The sequence below is a fragment of the Schistocerca cancellata genome, unplaced genomic scaffold (genome assembly GCF_023864275.1).
Source record: "Schistocerca cancellata isolate TAMUIC-IGC-003103 unplaced genomic scaffold, iqSchCanc2.1 HiC_scaffold_649, whole genome shotgun sequence".
In the NCBI taxonomy this organism is placed as follows: Eukaryota; Metazoa; Arthropoda; class Insecta; order Orthoptera; family Acrididae; genus Schistocerca; species Schistocerca cancellata.
The window spans coordinates 345001-350000 of record NW_026046660.1 but is presented as its reverse complement, the minus strand read 5'-3'; the positions used below and the strand labels follow the sequence as shown (position 1 = coordinate 350000).

At 54.2% G+C, this 5000-nt stretch overlaps 1 non-coding gene across 1 annotated transcript in view; it reads right to left on the bottom strand.

Moving 5' to 3' along the window:
* LOC126137992 (small subunit ribosomal RNA) overlaps positions 1-1611 on the bottom strand; it is a 1909-nt gene extending 298 nt beyond the window's left edge. Inside the window, exon 1 of the ribosomal RNA XR_007528040.1 lies at positions 1-1611. This exon is cut by the window's left edge and continues 298 nt beyond it. This is a non-coding gene — a ribosomal RNA (small subunit ribosomal RNA).
* Between the last annotated feature and the right edge of the window lie 3389 nt (positions 1612-5000).

Below are 5000 nucleotides of genomic sequence, written 5' to 3'. Positions count from 1 at the left end.
TTTCGGCCTAGGAAGACACGCTGATTCCTTCAGTGTAGCGCGCGTGCGGCCCAGAACATCTAAGGGCATCACAGACCTGTTATTGCTCAATCTCGTGCGGCTAGAAGCCGCCTGTCCCTCTAAGAAGAAAAGTAATCGCTGACAGCACGAAGGATGTCACGCGACTAGTTAGCAGGCTAGAGTCTCGTTCGTTATCGGAATTAACCAGACAAATCGCTCCACCAACTAAGAACGGCCATGCACCACCACCCACCGAATCAAGAAAGAGCTATCAATCTGTCAATCCTTCCGGTGTCCGGGCCTGGTGAGGTTTCCCGTGTTGAGTCAAATTAAGCCGCAGGCTCCACTCCTGGTGGTGCCCTTCCGTCAATTCCTTTAAGTTTCAGCTTTGCAACCATACTTCCCCCGGAACCCAAAAGCTTTGGTTTCCCGGAGGCTGCCCGCCGAGTCATCGGAGGAACTGCGGCGGATCGCTGGCTGGCATCGTTTATGGTTAGAACTAGGGCGGTATCTGATCGCCTTCGAACCTCTAACTTTCGTTCTTGATTAATGAAAACATACTTGGCAAATGCTTTCGCTTCTGTTCGTCTTGCGACGATCCAAGAATTTCACCTCTAACGTCGCAATACGAATGCCCCCGCCTGTCCCTATTAATCATTACCTCGGGTTCCGAAAACCAACAAAATAGAACCGAGGTCCTATTCCATTATTCCATGCACACAGTATTCAGGCGGGCTTGCCTGCTTTAAGCACTCTAATTTGTTCAAAGTAAACGTGCCGGCCCACCCAGACACTCAATAAAGAGCACCTTGGTAGGATTTCAACGGGGTCCGCCTCGGGACGCACGAACACGCACGAGGCGGTCGCACGCCTTCGGCTCGCCCCACCGGCAGGACGTCCCACGATACATGCCAGTTAAACACCGACGGGCGGTGAACCAACAGCGTGGGACACAAATCCAACTACGAGCTTTTTAACCGCAACAACTTTAATATACGCTATTGGAGCTGGAATTACCGCGGCTGCTGGCACCAGACTTGCCCTCCAATAGATACTCGTTAAAGGATTTAAAGTGTACTCATTCCGATTACGGGGCCTCGGATGAGTCCCGTATCGTTATTTTTCGTCACTACCTCCCCGTGCCGGGAGTGGGTAATTTGCGCGCCTGCTGCCTTCCTTGGATGTGGTAGCCGTTTCTCAGGCTCCCTCTCCGGAATCGAACCCTGATTCCCCGTTACCCGTTACAACCATGGTAGGCGCAGAACCTACCATCGACAGTTGATAAGGCAGACATTTGAAAGATGCGTCGCCGGTACGAGGACCGTGCGATCAGCCCAAAGTTATTCAGAGTCACCAAGGCAAACGGACCGGACGAGCCGACCGATTGGTTTTGATCTAATAAAAGCGTCCCTTCCATCTCTGGTCGGGACTCTGTTTGCATGTATTAGCTCTAGAATTACCACAGTTATCCAAGTAACGTGGGTACGATCTAAGGAACCATAACTGATTTAATGAGCCATTCGCGGTTTCACCTTAATGCGGCTTGTACTGAGACATGCATGGCTTAATCTTTGAGACAAGCATATGACTACTGGCAGGATCAACCAGGGAGCTGCGTCAACTAGAGCTGAGCAGCCGGCCGCCCGGGAGTGTGTCCCAGGGGCCCGCGCGAACACGCAAGCGTCCGCTCAATTATTCTGCAAACAGGAGGAGGCTGAGCTCCCCTGCACAATACACCTCGAAACCCTCTCAGGTCCCGGCGGCGCGCAGCGCCGTCCTAAGTACTTGGTCGGGTTCGAGAGAGGCGCAATCGCCCGGAGTTAGGCGAGTAGACGCTTTAGGTGCGACCACCCGTGCTCCCAACTGAGCTTGCCGCTGCCGACAGAGGCCCGGGAGCGTGCTGTCGTGGCATTGCCGGCGGGAGACAACACGCGCCACCTACGGTGACCGGCAGCTCCAACGCCAGCGCCACAGAAGGGCAAAGGCCCCACGTGGGTGCCGAAGCGAACTCTCCCAGCACAGCGCACGTGCCAACACGTCTGCACAACTGCGATACAAACCACCAGCGAGAACCGCTGGGGCGACCGAGCAGCAGACGGCGTCGCGGCGCCGAGTGCCGGGCGGCGGCGCATCCTCAACGCACACAGTCCTCAGTCGGACCAGCACACTGCAGATGTCCACCGCGCTTCGCACCGGGCCCGCGAGGACCCACTTTGGCCGCCCGGCGCCGCGCGCAGGGTGCCCCGGCGCGCAGCTGCGCCGCCTGCCGCGTCCGTCGGCCGGCGCGCCTGCCACTGGGCGCCCCCACCAGCCGGCTGTAGCGCGTGCGCCCACGCACCGCGCGGCCAGCACGCCGGGCGGCCCCCCCTCACCGGCCGGGGACGGTCCCGCCCAGCCACCGCCGCGTATCGCTTCACACACAGATTTGCCCTTACTGATTTACCTCCAGCAACAACAACCGCACCACAATGGGTTTACCAGTTGTTCATTTGCGTAACGTCACCAGCAAACGTAGACGTCCATCCCAGTTTGCAAATGCAACGATTATTGCATACCTGTCTGTTAGGTGTCACGACACACTACGTCTGCCCACATACACGCAACAAAATGTGCACGACTAGAGAACACGTGGGAGGTGGCCCCCTACGTATGCGATGTCCATTACGAGACCGACTGTCAACCAGCATCTGTACCATGTCGCAGATGTGGAACGCGGTGCACCATGCTATCACACTGTGTGAGAAGAGACGACTACGTTTGAATACACGCGCCACTACATCAACAGACGGCTCATGCTGATCGCCATCCAGGGCGTCCGTTACTCCCACACGTCTCTATGGCGTACCACACTGCAATGTAGCTGTTATGGGGAGACGGCACGTGGCTGAGTGCACAACATTTGGACCGTATGGTTCGCTGTTGTTGGGCGCAGTCGTTGTACAGTCACACATGTGCCACAGCGTATCATTCAGTACATACGGACCTATGTGCAGTACAATGTGAGGGTTAAGCTTACGACATCAGCGGACAGTGGACACAGGCCGTACCACGACGTAGACTGAGCGCTTCGACATGCGAATGCCAGTGAACAGCTGCGAAGGGCATTGAACACGCAAGCACCTGAACGACCAGCGTGCGAAGGCAGGGGGGAGGGGGGGGGCGATGTACATCCTGCAGTCGTCCACATTACAGTGTACAGCGGGAGCATGTAAAAAGTAAGCAACACTTGCGAAGTGTTGAACATGAAACGATACACAAGAGGGTGGGCGGTGCGAGTAGCGAACTATAATCAGAGGGTTGTGGTTAGACAACACTGGATTAATGTAACGTGTCATATGCCAATTACAGAGCAGGTTAAGGCACAACTTGGGTTAGGTTAAGGCACAACTTGGGTTAGGTTAAGGCACAACTTGGGTTAGGTTAAGGCACAACTTGGGTTAGGTTAAGGCACAACTTGGGTTAGGTTAAGGCACAACTTGGGTTAGGTTAAGGCACAACTTGGGTTAGGTTAAGGCACAACTTGGGTTAGGTTAAGGCACAACTTGGGTTAGGTTAAGGCACAACGTGGGTTAGGTTAAGGCACAACGTGGGTTAGGTTAAGGCACAACGTGGGTTAGGTTAAGGCACAACTTGGGTTAGGTTAAGGCACAACTTGGGTTAGGTTAAGGCACAACTTGGGTTAGGTTAAGGCACAACTTGGGTTAGGTTAAGGCACAACTTGGGTTAGGTTAAGGCACAACTTGGGTTAGGTTAAGGCACAACTTGGGTTAGGTTAAGGCACAACTTGGGTTAGGTTAAGGCACAACTTGGGTTAGGTTAAGGCACAACTTGGGTTAGGTTAAGGCACAACTTGGGTTAGGTTAAGGCACAACGTGGGTTAGGTTAAGGCACAACGTGGGTTAGGTTAAGGCACAACGTGGGTTAGGTTAAGGCACAACGTGGGTTAGGTTAAGGCACAACGTGGGTTAGGTTAAGGCACAACGTGGGTTAGGTTAAGCACAAATTGCGTTACATTGCGGTACAAATTGCGTTACATTGCGGTACAAATTGCGTTACGAATTTGGTTAGGTTAAGGTGCAAAATGGGTTAGGTTAAGGTGCGAAATGGGTTGGATTACAGTACACAACGTGGTAAGAGCGTGTGTTGGGGGGGGGGGGGCCGAGGTTCGTTGGTAGTGATCATTGTAAGTGAATGTCGGAGGCAGCGTCAGTATGTCACAGCAGTTATGTCTCGTCAGGATGCGCTTATGCGCTTTTCGCTCGTGACTGGAGGCGCGCCGCGTCTGTGGTTGCGGCAAGGGAGCGGCAGACCTGTGTGATTCATTCCTGCCATTGTTTCTGTGCCGTAACAGGAGGCAGTGAGGTGGTGTTGGGTGCACCCCTGTGTAGGACATGTGTGGGTGTTGGTGGCTTATCTGAGCAATTGTGGATGTCGGACGGGTGGGATATTCTATTTTAGAATTGGACCCCCTGGTGTGGTTATCATAGTGTGGATGGTGTACTGTGGCGGAGAGGATGCACCGGACGTTGGTCCATGCTGGTGCTTACATATTGTATCTGTGTCTGTTACAGGCAGAGAGTAATGTGTGATAGAGTGTCTCGCTGAGGTGTGGTTCATATTGTGTGCACAGACTTACAGCATGTATAGGGACAGCGGGAATTTGGCATATTGGATATAACTCTTCGTGAAACGCAAGATATAGGGGTGGATTGCAACGTACGAGTGCGGGAAGAGTCCGCCGTTCATCCGCTGGAGTTGCGATTTCGGCGGTTGGGGTGGGGCACGTGCGGGTGCGGGTGGAGTGATTGTCGGTTGACTACTTCGTGCGACGCAGGCACTGGCGTTCGGGTTCCTGTGGTGGACAGATGATGCAGGCTTTGTGGGTGGCGTCGGAAAATGGGTACTGTGGGACCTAGCGATGTCGTAGTCGGGGTGGCGTCTCATAGATGGCGGTATCGTCGGTGCAGCAGGTCATGTTTCGGGAGACTTGCAGATGGCGG